We start from the raw sequence: 16,149 nt of genomic DNA, 5'->3' as shown, positions 1-16,149 counted from the left end.
TGTAACCACATACCAACTACAATAGATGAAATTTACAGACTGAGATTGTCAATTATTAGTGATAATGAGGAACATCTAGAACTCTCATGTACTGCTGATAGGAATGTAAAATTGTATGGCCACTTTAGAGAGCAGTTTGAAATTTGGTTTAAAAGTTAACCTTACACATAGCACACAACCCAGCAATCTCACTCTGAGTATTGATCCAGGAGAAATAAAAATGTGAGCCTATGAAAGATTTTTACCCTAATAATCATAAAAGTATTTTCATAATTGCCTAAAATTTTAGATAAGTGATTTCTTTTGAAAATAGGGTAACACTAGACTTCTATTCCTAAAAGATATAAATTGGCGGGAGCTGCACAATTTCTGTCTTCATCGTAGAGGGAAAACTCTCTTTGGTTTGCTTCAGTCTTCATTAATTTCTGTTGGTTAATATCTAGTTTGTTTTGTTTTTGTAATATTTCTGGCCCTATAAGTATTTTAGATTTATTTTTTCTCCTGGCTTTTCAGATTTGGATGAAAAACATAATTTTGGCATCATGTTCTCCCTGTACCACTGGTAGCATCTCATGTTGCAATCAATTCTGACGAATTTCTGAAGTAATGTTTCCTCTTTTCCCGTCAGAAATTGATAGAGTATGTGCACCCATGAATAGACTAATCAATAAATAAGAGACTGACACTATTTAATTGTCATGCTTCTGATAACGGCTCAAGCCATATTGTAGAAAAGAAAAACTCTATTGTAACTTTGTTTGACCTCTGACAAACTAACCGAACTGGATATGCACCCTCCCAGGAGATCTAACTGCTTTGTAGATTTTACGACCCCTGCTTGTGCGTGTACATCCCAGCTGTGATAAGATGATAATTTTGTTTTTCTGAGTTCCTCACAAATGTGATAACCCCTGAACAGAGAGTCTATGCTGATAGCCATCATCAGTGAAAACTGAAAGATCTGGTGCAGCACTCCCAGTCTGTAACACCAGAAGGTCCACATTCCCAACCACCTCCCCAATAACCCAATGGCCTATATAACTGCTGTAAGATTTCGTGCCCCCTTAAGATGGTTCTTTTGGACATGAGTTGGTCATCTTCCCTCTTGCTAGCAAGCTGTAGTAAAAAAGTCCTTTTTCTTCTACCACCTTGCCTCTTGACTATTGGCATGTCTTGCGGCGAGCAGAAGGCCCCACGTTGGGCAGTAACACTTCCAGTTTCATAGGAAGAATAGTACTGATTGAATCAGAGAAAAAACAGAGATAACAGGAATGATAGCTTGAAATGTCATATCCTATTCAGAGATTTTTATCTGATCAGGCTGTACTCTGATGATAACAGCTGGCTGACTCTAAACCTGTGTGATAAACCTTGGTGCTGTTTATCAGTATTTTCTTGGTTCCCTGCTCTTCCGTTCTCTTCTTTACATCTATGAATTTGTGGATTTTTAACATCATTTGCATGAGTAGATGTAAGCAGAATTGATGTGTCACTCTTAGGTGGAAGCATTCAAATTCTAGTATTTATTCTCCATGTTTTTTCCTTCACTTGCAGTATCTAATCTGAGAGCTTCATATTGAAATGGTGAGATGCTCTGTCAACTTCTCCCTGTGATACGTGTATGGAGCATAACTCCACCCTCCACCCTCTACCCACATTGTAAATGTAGCAAAAGAGCAATTTTATGTTTTAATCCACTGAGATTTGAGGGCTATTTGTTACTGCAGTGTAAACTAGCCTAAACTGCTGTATACAACAACAACGAGATGAGACAGATTCTTGGTGAGATCCTAAGAGGAGATTCAGTCCATCACATCTAGAAACTAAAGTTAGAATGAATAATACGTCATATAATGCAATAAATAATATTTAGTTGCTGTTTTTAGTATTTCTTTCTCAAAACCATGAGAAACCAATTTTGACCTACAGGATCTTAGATGATATTTCTGATGGTATGGCAGTCAAGTAGAAGATAATCTCTTTGTAGCTAGACTGGTGTCAAGTGGACACACATTTTACAAAGATTCTCAGAAGAAACAATTAGATATCATCATTACCTGACTAGAATTAGAGGAATCAGAGGTAAAAAAATTGTGTCATTATGATTCCCAAAGAAGAAAATTGTTTATATAATTGCCTGAGATTCTTCAGATTCCAATTTTGAAATTGGATTTGAATTTTTAAGTTATGGGACCACTTATAATATGGTTGATTAAAAAATGAGTTTTTACATTGGATTGTCTAGTTTTGAATCCAGATTCTGTCACTAACTTGGTGATTCGGGGCATGATACTTGATTTCTCACTGTTTCCATTTCCATATCACACCATGTAGAAAATACTGATAGTGGCTTCATATATTTGGTCTATGCAGGAAATGATCATAATCTGTTTAAATCACTTAGTATGGTACACTGTATAGAGCTCTTGTCACATAAGTTTATAACTTTAATCATTGAGGTTTTGAACTCAGAATATCAAGCTATTAATACGAGGTGTTGAGAAACTATTTCTGGGAATGTTAAAATATTACGTGATTAAGTTATGTGAGCTTGGAACACCTCTTCTTCCATACGTCCTTTTAATTTAGAAAATATGTAAATAATCCTATTGTGAGGAGGAATACTTATTATACAAATTTGGGTCAAAATTTTTGTAAGTATTTATCCTCTCATTCCTTCATTCCATATATATTTATCGTGAAAATATGTCATGTCCTATGTAGGTCGTGAGCACACAGATAAAGGAGACATGTGATCCACGTGGAGGAAGCAGTTACCTAAAGAAAAAGTGGGTGGTAGTGTCATACCTGCTTTGAAAGCTTTTAGGAGGGGTGTAGAAAAAATGAGGGAAATGGCCAAAGTTCCTTAATTAAAGGACACACCTAAGTAAATTCTAACAGCAGAATAGCAGTTAGACAAGCAAAACAGTACACATGATTGTGTACATAATAGAAAGAACGGTATACACATGCATCGAGCAGCTTATTTTCTGTAGAAAATGCAAGAAATGTAAGGCACTCTGAAAACAACACATAATATATGGTGGTGAGAGACTGTGTTTTAAATTTAAAATGCTAACTTCAGTAACTTTCTGAAGTAGAACATATAAAAGAAATGCTAATAAATGAAGGGTGGAAATATATTTTATTCATCATAAATTCTCATGAAAGATAGACAATGGGAATAAGTAATAACTAATAGAGAAGAATGATCATATTTGAGAACTATTGGACACAATCACTATGACTTGGTGATTGAGTTGGTGTAGAGTGCTGGCCAATCAGAAGCAGATGACTATATTTTTGGATTGGTCAAGTGAGTGAATAATTTAACCCTTTCTGAGAATATTTGCAAGAACAGTACTTCTTAAAATACTTTTTATATGAATATATGTTTAAATGTACAGAACTCTCTAAGAATAGTTCAAGAAACCCCTTTATAACATTGACCCATATTCACAAATTGTGTATACTGGGTTTTGACCATTTTGCTTTATCATTCAATAAATAGATAATTTTCTTTCTGAACTGTTTATGAGTAAGGTGAAGACATGGTGCCCCTTTACTCCTAAATATCTGTATGTGTATTTACCAAGGAAAAGGATATTCTACTGCATAACTATCTTGTTGTAACCAAGATCGGGATACTTAGCATTGAAATAATATTATAACTTTATCTACAGTCCAAAGTTAGACAATACTCAACAAAGGAATTCTTGGCTTCGTTTTTTCTTGCCAGGAATCCAATCCAGGATCATGCAGTGCATTTAATATTCATGTCTCTTCAGAAACTTTTTTTTTTTTGAACTTAAATTATGATTCTTTTTTTTTTTTAACTTTACTTATTTATTTTTTTCCCCCAAAGCCCCAGTAGATAGTTGTATGTCATAGCTGCACATCCTTCTAGTTGCTGTATGTGGGACGCAGCCTCAGCATGGCGGGAGAAGCGGTGCGTCCGTGAACGCCCGGGTTCCGAACCTGGGCCGCCTGCAGCGGAGTGCGCGCACTTAACCACTAAGCCACGGGGCCAGCCCAGAAACTTTTAATCTGTAACGGCTCCCTAGTATTTCTTTTTCTTCTCTCTTTCTTTTTTGTTTTGTTTCTGAGAAATTACTAAATAATATTTTAAAAACTTTTATTGAAGTCTAACACATTAAAAATCACATGTTGTACAGATTAACTAATTTTCATAAGGTGGACATAAATATGTAACCACCTCATTGAGGAACATAGCATTACTTGCACCCTAGTGGCAACCTGCTCTGCCCATATTGCTTTACAGTTGTTGAAATCAAAAACAAAGAGAGACTAACCTTGAAAGTTCCCTGAGCAGACAAAACCAATTTAGTCATACAAATAAAGCTTTATTTAGCTTATTTTTCAAGACCAACTTCACCTGGTCATTTTCTGCTTATGCCCTGGAAATTGTAAGGAAAACTTGAACTTCTTTCCAAGATGATGTGAGATAACCACTGACCAATTCTCTGTCGTTTAAGAAAATTCTAATATCGTAACCAATCACTGTGGAGCATAAATAGTGGTTTCTCACTATATAAAATGCTTTATAACAATATACCTCTAAACCTCATTCCATGTTTTGGTTTGAGTGCTCCTGGATTGTAAACTGTTTTGCTGTGTGCCCAATAGACTTTTACTAATTATTATTTCAGTGATTCATTGGTTTTATTTCTATGTCTGTAATTTTGACACAGTCATAATTTCTTCAAGGGAAATGACTATCCTCACTTCTTTTCTTACTGTGGTAAAAAAACACACACACACACACAACATAAATACTACCTTCTTAACAAAATTATGTGTACTGTACAGTATTCTTAACCATATGCACATTGTTGTACAGCAGATCTCTTTTTCGTCTTGCTTAATTGAATCTCTATACTCACAGAAAAACAACGACATTTTTCTCTCTCCGTCCATCTTCTGGTAACGACCATTCTACTTTCTGTTTCTATGAATTGAACTACTTTAGATACCTCATATAAGTGGAATCATGCTTCTCTACTTGGCTGATTCATCTCCAATAATGTCCTAAAGATTCATATATATTGTAGCGTGTGACAGGATTTCCTTCTTTTTAAAGGCTCAGTGATATACCATTGTATGCATATACCACATTTTCTTTGTTCATTCATCCATTCATGGTTATTTATGTTGTTTCCACCTATTGGCTATTGTGAATAATGTTGCAGTGAACATAGGAATGCAATATATCTTTGAGATCCTGTTTTCAATTCTTTTGGATAAATACCCAGAAGTACTATTGTGGAATAATATGATATTTCTATTTTTTAATTTTTTGAGGAAACTCCATGCTGCTTTCCATGGGAGAAAACATTTCTTTCAACAGTCCACAAGGGTTCTGATTTCTCCATATTCCTGGCCACACTTTTACTTCTTCCTTGTATTTGTTTGCTTTTTTTTTTTATTTTATAATGACCATCTTAACAGATGTGAGGTAGTTCATTGTGAGTTTAATTTGCATTTCCCTGATGATTAGGGATATTTAGCATCTTTTCATATATCTGTTGGTCATTGGTATGCCTTCTTTACAGAAATTCAAGTCCTTGGTCCAGTTTTTATCTGTGTTTTTTGCTATTAACTTGTAGTAGTTCCTTATATATTTTTTATATTAACCCTTTCTCAAATATTTGGTTTGCATGTATTTACTCCCATTCTGTGGATTGTCTTTTCACTCCATTGACTTTTTCCTTTGCTGTGCGAAAACTTTTTAGTTTGATGTAGTCTCAGTAGTCTATTTCTCCCTTTGTTGCTTGTGCTTTGATGTCATATCAACGAAATCACTGCCAAGACTATTGTTATGAAGATTTCCTCTATAATTTCTCTTAGGAGTTTTGTAGTTCCAGGTTTTACATTTAAATGTTTAACCTATTTTGAGTGGAATTTTTTGTATAGTGTAAAATAGGTGTCCAATTTCATTATTTTGCCTGTGGCTATTCAGTTTTCATAGCACAATATGTTGAAGAGACTGTCTTTTCCCAATTGAGCAGCCTTAGTACCGTTGTTAAAGACCATTTGACATTATACACATGGGTTTACTTTTGGGCTCTCTATTCTGTTCCATTCGTCTATATGTCTGTCTTTATGTCAGTGCCATATAGTTTCAATCACTGTAGCTTTGTAATGTGTTTTGAAGTCACAAAGTGTGATGCCCCCAGCTTGTTCTTCATTGTCAAAATGTCTTAGCTATTCAGGGTCATTTGTGGTTCCATAAGAATTTTAGGATAGTTTATTCAATTTTGCAAAAATTCACTTGGAATTTTGATAGGGATAGCATTGAATCTACAGGTTACTTTGGAATGTATGGACATTTTAAGAATATTAATTCTTCCAATCCATGAACATGAGATTTTTTTCTTCTTTATTTGTGTATAATTTAATTTCTTTCAGAAATGTTTTATAGTGTTAGTGTACAAGTCTTTTCACTTCTTGGTTAAGTTTATTCCCAAGACTTTTATTCTTTTTGATGCTGTTGTAAATGGCCATTTTTTTAATTTCTTTTTCAGATTGTTTGTTTTTAGCATATAGAAACACAACTGATTTTTGTAGGATGAGTTTATATCTTGTGACTTTGCAGAATTTGTTTATTAGTTCCAACAGTTTGTTTTGTGGAATCTTCAGGATTTTCTACATATAAGATCATGTCATCTGTGCATAGAGATAATTTTACTTCTTTCTTTTTGATTTGGATTCCTTTTATTTATATTTCTTGCCAAATTGCTCTACCTAGGACTACTAGCACTATGTTGCATGTAAGTGGCAAGAGTGGGAGTCCTTTTCTTGTTCTCAATCTTTGTGGAAAAGAGCTTTTCATTTCTTTACCATTGAGTATGATGTTAGCTGAGGGCTTCTCATATAATGCTTTATTATAGTGAAGTGCATTCCTTCTATAACTAATTTGTTGAGAGTTTTTTTCATGAAATGATGTTGAATTTTGTCAAATGGTTTCTCTGCTTCTGTTGCATGTGATTTTTTACCTCCATTCTGTTAATTTAGTGTATTACATTTATTGATTTGTGTAAGATGAACCCTCCTTACAGCCCAGGGATGAATCACACTTGGTCATGCTGCATGATCTTTTTAATGTGCTGTTGAATTCATGTATGTATTGTTGAGGATTTTTGTATCTCTGTTCATCATGGATATTGGCCTGTAATTTTCTTTTCTTGTAGTGTCTTGGTTTCAGGGTAATGCTGGCCTCATAAATTAGTTTGGAAGAGTTCCCTCTTCAATTTTTTGGAAGAGTTGGAGAAGAATTGGAGTCAATTCTTTAAATGCTTCGTAGAATTCACCATCTGGTCCTGTGTTTTCCTTTGTTAGGTGGATTTGACTACTAATTCAATCTCCTTATAATTAATAGACCTCTTCAGATATTCTATTACTTTATGCTTCAGTTTTGGTAGGTTGTGTATTTATAGGAATTTATCCATTTCTTGTAGGCTATCAAATTTGTTGGCATATAATTGTTCATCGTATTCTCTTGTGATTCTTTGTGCCTCTGTTGTATCATTTGTAATGTCTCCTCTTTCATTTGTGATTTTATTTACTTGAATCGTCTCCCTATTTCTTCTTAGTTTAGTTAAATGTATGTCAGCTTGGTTAATCTTTTCAAAAATCAAATCTTATTTCTGTTGAATTTTTCCATAGTTTTTCTTTTCTCTATGTTGTTTATTTATGCTCTACTCTTATTTCATCTTCTGCTAACTTGTCGTTAGTTCATTCTCGTATTTCTAATTCCATGGTGCAAAGTTAGATTATCTTTTGAGGTTTTTTTTCTTTTTTAGTACTGACTTTTATAGCTGTAAACTTTTGTCTTAGTACTGCTTTTCCTGCATCACATAGGATTTAGTATGTTATGTTTTCATTTCAGTAGTCTCAAGAGATTGTCCAACTGCCCTTTTGATTTTTTCTTTTCTTTTTTAAGGAATATATATTTTGTGTGTGAGGAAGATCAGCCCTGAGCTAACATCCATGCCAATCCTCCTCTTTTTTGCTGAGGAAGACTGGCCCTGAGCTAACATCCATGCCCATCTTCCTCCACTTTATGTGGGACGCCACCACAGCATGGCCTGACAAGCAGTGCGTCGGTGCGTGCCTGGGATCCGGACCCCGGGCCGCCAGCAGGGGATCGTGCACATTTAACCTTCAAGAGTGTGTTGCTTAATTTCCACATATTTGTGACTATTCTATATTTTCTTCCGCTATTTGTTTTTACCTTGATTCAAATGTAGTCAGAAAAGGTATTTGCTATTATTTCAGTTTTTAAATTTTTATAATTTGTTCTGTGACCACAGATGTTATCTGTCCTGGAAAATGTTTCCCATGTGCTTGAAAAAAATGTATATTCTGATGCTGTTGGGTGAAATGTTCTGTATATGTCTGTAAGGTCCATTTGGTCTATAATGTTCAAGTCCTCAGTTTCCCATTCACCTTCTGTCTGGATGTTCTATCCGTTATTGAAAGCAGGGTATTGAACTCTCCTACTATTTTTCTGTTGCTATCTGTTTCTCCCTTTATTTGTATTAATATTTACTTCATATATTCAGGTGCTCTTCTATGTGATATACATGTTTATAATTATTACATTTTTCTGGTAAATTCTTCCTTTAAATATTATATAGTGTCCTTCTTTCTTTTTGTGACTGTTTTGACTAAAAGTCTGGGTTCTTCTTGTTATAAGTATGGGAACTCCTACTCTCTTTTATCTACCATTGTCACAGAATACCTTTTTCTGTCTCAACTTTCAGTCTACGTGTGTCCTTAAACCTAAAGTGAATTTGTGTAGAAAATATATATTTGGATCTTTTATTTTCTACTCAGCCACTTATATATTTTACACATATCTGACTATTCATTAACATGTTGATTTATTTCTTCTGTCATATTTTTCACATATTACATCATATAGTTGATGCTTACATAAATTTTATTGAAAACTATGGATATTATGACTCATACTTTATTCAACAAGATTGTCTTTTCCAAAATTATCTTCTACCTCTACATTTGATTGATATAATGTCTTTCTTTTTTTGTAGTCAGATGTTTTCTCAGGTTATTTCTTTCCCTGACTGTGCATCAGTCCAAAATTAGAGATCAAGTTGTCTCTCCCTGTATAATTTGTTCTTTTTAAGAATCATCATATTGGACTTGAAGTTTAATTGAACAAAATGTAAACTTGATCTTTATTGATGCAGCAACCTAGAAGAGGATAAAAGTGTGTGAGCAGAAGAACAGAAAAGAGTGAAGAAAGATCTGAAATCCTTGTTTCAGGAGTAGTTTCTCATACTCTAGTTTTATGTTTGGTTCATTCTTTATTTCAAGATTATGGAATGATTCATTCAACTCATCTACTTTGTTTGCTTTAATAATATTGGGGTAAACGCTCTACTAAGCAGATTTTCTGTAAGTTGATGCTGCATTATTAGCTTAAAATTTCCAGATGTTCTGCTTTTGAATACCAATGAAAAACAGCAAAGAAATATATGAATTGTTCATTGTTCAATTTCATTTTTAGTGAGGTCCTAAGAAGTCTTAGGCATTGTCTAATGTATCATTGATACAAGTGTAGATAAGACACAGGTCCTGTAGTAGAGATAATCACACTAGGCAATTTCTAAATGCAGGAATTTATTTGTCTTTGTGTTCAATTCTGGAACTTAAACCTCCAAATTTGGGTAAAACTAAAATTGGGTAATATCGTTAAAATGTGTCTCTGGAAAAACGTTTTCTATTTAAGTACTGATCAATTTTTGTTGGCTAAAAAAAGTTTACCTGTGATATGCCTAATTCTTTTCTATCAATCTTTTTGTGTATTCTTTCCTAATCAAATTGCTCAATGTTTATAAACTTTGGTTTATGTCATATACTTTTGTGTTGCTGATATTGGTATTACTGATGTTATATAACTTTTATATGCATTTGTATTTCAGAGAAAGTAGACAAAAGATTATAAGTGATTTAAAATAAGTCAAAATATATATTCGCCAGCATATGTTGGAAAACGAGACCGAACGAGAATTATAGCTGTTGGTTGGATTAGCAGTTAAGAATATTGAAGTGTTACATGGTCCATGGAAGTTACCTGGAATCAAGTGTTGTTTTCTGCAATTTTGTTTCTATGTAGGTCCAAAAGTTGCCAGAAAGCAAGCTCTAGGTTTAAATGGACAGATCGAAAATGTAATAATAGTGATAATTTGAAATCTCAGCATAAGAATGTTTTGTTCTTTGTACGAGTAGCAAACCAAAATTCTTAAATATTTTGATGATTTCTTAGATATCTCCTTCATTATGAGTATCTGATATTTAAATTTTTTTTATATGTAGATATATGTAGAAGATATAACTTTGCCATATTCAAGTTGCTACTTTGAAGCAATGTAAAATCTCTGTAGATGGAGTCACTAATGATTGAGATGGTTTTTGGAAAAAAGTTTTCAGAACATTGTCATGAATTTGTTTGGTCTTCACGCCATAGACAATAGGGTTGAGAAAAGGTGGGACTAACAAGTAAAGCTTTGAGAGGAGGATATGAATTTATGATGGTCTGTGCCTACCAAACCAATGTGTGAAGAAAGAGAGGTAGCAAGGAGTGGAATGGTAGCAGACACAAATGTGGACAATGCTTGTATTAAAGGCCTTGAATTGTGACTCCTTTTGGGACAGTTGAAAGACATTGATAAGGATTTGAACATAGGACAAGGTGAAAAAGATTATGTCAAACCCTAAGGTAGTATACGTAACAAATAGATCATATATCTTGTTGATCCAGGTATCTTCAGCAGCCATCCTCGCAATGGCCATGTGCTCACAATAAGAGTGGGAGATGATTGTAGTTTGGTATAGTTTAAGAGGACATTTGAGAAGCATTTGATAAGGGACGGTGCTACAAGAATGGCAGCTCTGATTGTCACCCCAACTCCAATGTGCATCAAGAGTTGTTGGGAGAAGATAGTGGCATGTTTCAAGGGGTCACAGATAGCTACATAGTAATCTAGGGCCATTGCGAGTAGGACACCTGATTCAATTGCCTGGAACCAGTAAAGAGCCACATTTGTAGAAGGCAGGCTTCAAAAGAAATCTCTGACAAATAAAACCGGAAGATACCTAACATTTTTGGAAGAATACAGGAGCTAAGTGCAATGTCTGTGCCCCCAACAAGGTCAAAACCATATACATGGGTTAGTGGAGGCTGTTTTCATATTTGATTATAACTAAAATTAGAGATTTCCCAATCACAGCAGTGAGGTACATGACACAGAATGGAATCCCAATCCAACACTGTGCTGACTCCAGGCCAGGAATCCTGATGAGTGTTAGTACAGAGGGCATGAAGACCAAGCCATTGAATATGAGCATAGTGATTGGTCAGTAGAATCAGGGAGTGATGATCTTGTGTCATCTTCTATTCCCTGTCACAACTTCATGAATTAAAAATAAGAGAAAATTAAAAATAATTTTAGAAAAATATACTTTAGTTAGATTAGGAGTATACCATTTTATCTTTTCTAGCCCAACTCCTCCTCTCTAACTTTCTATCCCATTTCCAAAGTCATTGAGATATCAACTATCAGGCTCTATGTTTCTATACACCTTAATCATTTTCCATGAGTAGAATTAAATGGATTGGATGACTTCTTTCTGGTCTGTGATTACTGGATCAAATAGATCCCCTTTAATTTGTGTTTGCTTTTAATCATCATCTGTGCTTTTTTGTGACCTGCCTGTTGGAATTGGGGGAAAAAATCATCTAACACATAGTAAACATATCTTAAGAACTAGAATCCACCTAGGCTAGACTTATAGGATCCAGAGTAGTCGGAGATCATTCTGCTTGATCATAAGCAGAAGACAAGTTTGACCAGAATATTTTTCAGTTTTGCAGTTCACTAACTTGTTTCTCAAGTTAGTCTCCTCATAATCTGGTCCTTCTCTCATAGACTGGAAGAACATTTTCAACATAATTTTTCAAACTTGTTCTGTCTTCCCCAAACCCAACCATACATCTGGCACCTTTTCCAACTTATTGTCTGATAAAATGAATCCATTATTTTTGAATCCATGGGTGTTTCCTTCGCAGTTCTGAAAGGAATTTGTTCTCATGTGCCCTGTTATTTGCATGTCTCTCATAATTAATTTCAAGCACCAGTCTATGTCCTCTGCTCTTCTTTCTCACCATCATTAACCATTATTATGTTCCTAATCCTGACTTGTTATTTATTCTTCACTATTCATAATAACACAGAATTCTCTAAGAAATATAATGTTTTCTTTGTTTATAGCCTATGTATCTTCTATTCCCTCAAAATACAATTTCTGTAGAGGTGAAAATTTTCTTCCCTGCAATGTTTTTCATAGGACTGGATCCATCCTTTTCATGGTCCTGTCCTTCACTGGTTGCTTCAACACAAAACACTATACGCTTCCAGGGCCTCCTATGAGTGGCTTTATCTTATCATTTTCCGAAGCCCTTGGGGATTTTCCTTGCTAATTATTCCCTACAACCTGTATTTAACTTTTCTTCAAGGAAATATTTCCACCCCACTGTATGAAAAATGTTAATTTACAAATTATAACTATTTTCTTTTATAATCTACAATGATCATTTTCTGAAACCATTTAAACAAAGTATAAAACAGATAAAAACAGTGAAGAAGACCTAAAACAACAGATTGGGAATAAGAAATTTCACAGTCATGTGCTATCCGTCATCCTTCAAGATTTTTCCTCAAAAAATTTAGACTATGTCTGCCTGGGATATGAAAGGAGACCTATAACCTGGTCAGGTCAATTGCAGGAGGATTTATTGCTTCTTTTCTTAAGACTTGGAAAACTCTGAGGAGGCCTTCCTTTCTGAGACCCCTTGTTCAGGAACTCTTTCTTCTAGGAAATACACGATATGTTAACCTAGATCTTCCTCACATCAGATTATACCCAAATTGGAAGTCTATTGCTTAATGATTTTATTTAATATACATTAATTAAGTATCCACTATATTCCAAGAAGCAATTGGGTAACCAAGTTAAATTTATTTACCTATATTTGTGAAGCACCTACGCTGTGCAGAGTGCTTGGAATTCAAAAAGTAGCATGTACCATTGATTAAATACACAATATGTCATTCAATTTCTTAAGATTTTTAAACATTTAGATTATTTTATTTTCCTTAGCTTATGATGTTGCCATCATTACCCTATACCAGTAATGAAAAACCAAGACTTGTTGTTATAGATAATCTGCTTGGATGAAACTTCATGGCATGTTGGCTCAGAAAGAACAAAAATAAATTTGTGTCCTCTGAGATTTTATAATTATAATTCAGTAAAAATTATGAGACACATATCAATATGTAACTAAATCAAGGTGGATTGTATAAAAATACAATAGAGATTATTATCTATTTGTGCCTTTTCAGGTTCTGAACGAAATCCTATACTACCTTTTAATTCAGCAAATAGGGTTAATATATACATTATGACACATACTTATTAGATGCTACGTGTCTGATACCACATTTGCAACATCATATCATCCTTATACTTACCAACAACCTCTGTGATTTGGCTCAAATGTATACTACTGCCTTTATTAGGAATAATAATTTGGGAAATTAAACATGGCCACATGAGCAATATTTGACTTAGAGCATTCTGGGAGAACAGCAAAGAAGCTGAAGCTCTACAAAAACACGTAATGTGAGTAATCAGAGGAAGGGAGCAAAAAGAGAAGAAGGAGGCAGGTAAACAAAGCAGCAGGTAAACAAAAGCAAAAATTGTCTTTTCAGTCTAAAAGATGATACATCATGTGAGGAAAGTAGTTACCTTTCTTCCTCACAGTTTTACATTTCCAACTTCATGAGGCCTCATTGAAATTCTTTTAGGGCAGAGATTTTTTTTATCTCGGCACAACAGCCATTTTAGGTCAGATACGTTTTTGTTGTGGGACTTACTCTCTACAGTGTAGGAGGTTTTAAATAACAGCATTTCTGGTTCCTATATATTTTATGTCAGTAGCATTTTGCCTTTTAAAATTCAATATGCTAGAAGCTTGATGGATGGCTTAAAAGGCATGAGAATTTGGCATAGAGATTGAAGTTAAAGAGATATTTGTGATAGTCCAGAAGGCATATCATGGAGTGATGTACAAAATCAGAGGAACATCAAGGGAGTGTCTGTTAGACTCACGGACCTGATGTAGGGAAATTGAGAGAGATGAGGCTAAAGATGTTCTTGGGTTGAGAGTTGCGGCGCCAGATGACAAAAGACAAGGTGGAAGCAACTGTGTATGTGCAGATATGTAGATGTTTAGAAGAGGGAAGAAAGATATCTCAAGCCCTTGAGATACTCAGGCCAGGGAAATAATCCTGGGTCTCATGAATATCATGAATCCTGAACCCTTAATGTTACTTACAACTGTAATTCTGACTCAGGAGGATTCTCAGAATCTAAAAGATTTAAGGGATTTAGGGTCTAAATCTACCCTCCCTACAATCTCAGAAATCTCCTCCCTTTATAAAGTCTCCAGCATTCACCCATTGTTCTCTGCCTCAAGCCCTTCAGTGGTAGAGAACTCTCTTTGTTTTCTGAGATAGCTTGTCACATTGCAGGGCAGCTCCAAATGTCGGATGGGTCTTCTTTCTATCGAGCCTTAAATTGTCTCCCTCTTAATTTTTCAGTAAAGTTCTAAATCTACATTCCAAGTTCCAATGACAGACATCAGCCAAGGATCATGGTAGTTAATGCTTGGGTTGTGAAATCAGTCAAGAGAGTTTAAATCCTAGATGTCACTATTTAGCATTTCACTCCTTCAAGCAGTTATGAATATTCTATGTGTCTCAAATTTCTTATTGCCAAAAGAAAGTTAATACATAGAAACACAATACTGGGTGATGGAGAGGATTAAATGACATCATTCATCTAAAAAATTTAGAAAAAAACTTAAAATGCATGGAAATGTCAACATATGCCAGCTACTAATCCACAGACATTTACTTCTCTTTCTCATGGATAACTTCAGATATTTGATGAGTATTTCACCTGAATTACCATTTCCCCTAAGAGATTTGAAAGTATTCACTTCTCCTGAATCTTTCTCAGTCTAAATATACATAATTTCTTGACCTTTTAACAAATAAGCTTTCCATTCATTTATTACTTTAAAATGTCACCCATTGTGTCATTAATTGATTCAGAAATATTCTGAAAAGCATGAGAAAAAAATTCCTAGTATTTGTTCACTCAACTACTGTAAGATTCTATTGCTTTTTTTTTTAATCATCCTGGCATCATTGGATCACATGGGATTTGTGTTCTCTTTGAAACCAGTCCTCCATTTCCTCACACCCAGTGTAGAATCTCAAGCCCAAAGACTTACCAGGCATCCTCTGTGGTAACTCATGTAGAAGTCATAGGGTGGGTCTTTTGATATTTCAGTTAGTGAAGGATATGTTTTATAGTATTGGACACACTGGGAGGATTGGTTTTCACCAATCCCTGATGACCTTTTAGGTTCGCCTGGGATAAGGGTGAAAAAGGAGGCATGATATTGTTCAGAACTTAGAAGATTCATTGTCTAATAGTGGTTCTGTATCTAAAATATTCTCAAACTCTGGTTTCTCTTTGCAATTGAGAACCAAAGTGACCCTCCTTTTAAATATCTCTAAGAGAAGATAATACCCCGAGACAACACACAAGTCATTGACAATGATTTACAAAAATAATGAGCCATTAAAGGGAAATAAAAACATCCTGAGATATTCAGACTAATCAGTGTGGACATGTTGATAGAGAAATAAAAGGAATATGTCCATAATCTAATTCCAGTCAAGGAGGCACTAATTTCTTATTTAAGCCCATGAAGAGAGTTGACTGTGGAAACTTCACCTCTGAGCCTCAATCACTTTCACTTTCTGAGCTTCTTCCACATGAACTTTGATGACACAAACCTTTCCTGTATCCAAACCAGCTCTCACCAAATTGTCTCAGTCATGCCCCAAATTCTGCTGAAATTATTTTAAGTATTTTCAAAATTTTTAGTGCCAGCCACAATATCTATAGGAACATCCCAGTTGGGAACTATTATTCATGTTTCGTATTTACTTACTTTAAAGA

General features: G+C 34.6%; 1 pseudogene; it reads right to left on the bottom strand.

Moving 5' to 3' along the window:
- Positions 1 to 10,395: 10,395 nt before the first annotated feature.
- On the bottom strand, positions 10,396 to 11,397 carry LOC101404731 (olfactory receptor 52A5-like; annotated as a pseudogene).
- Between the last annotated feature and the right edge of the window lie 4,752 nt (positions 11,398 to 16,149).

The sequence above is a fragment of the Ceratotherium simum genome, chromosome 7 (assembly GCF_057802395.1).
Source record: "Ceratotherium simum simum isolate JZ-2026a chromosome 7, ASM5780239v1, whole genome shotgun sequence".
NCBI lineage: Eukaryota > Metazoa > Chordata > Mammalia > Perissodactyla > Rhinocerotidae > Ceratotherium > Ceratotherium simum.
The sequence above is the reverse complement of the archived record's forward strand: the minus strand, read 5'-3'. Positions and strand labels throughout refer to the sequence as shown.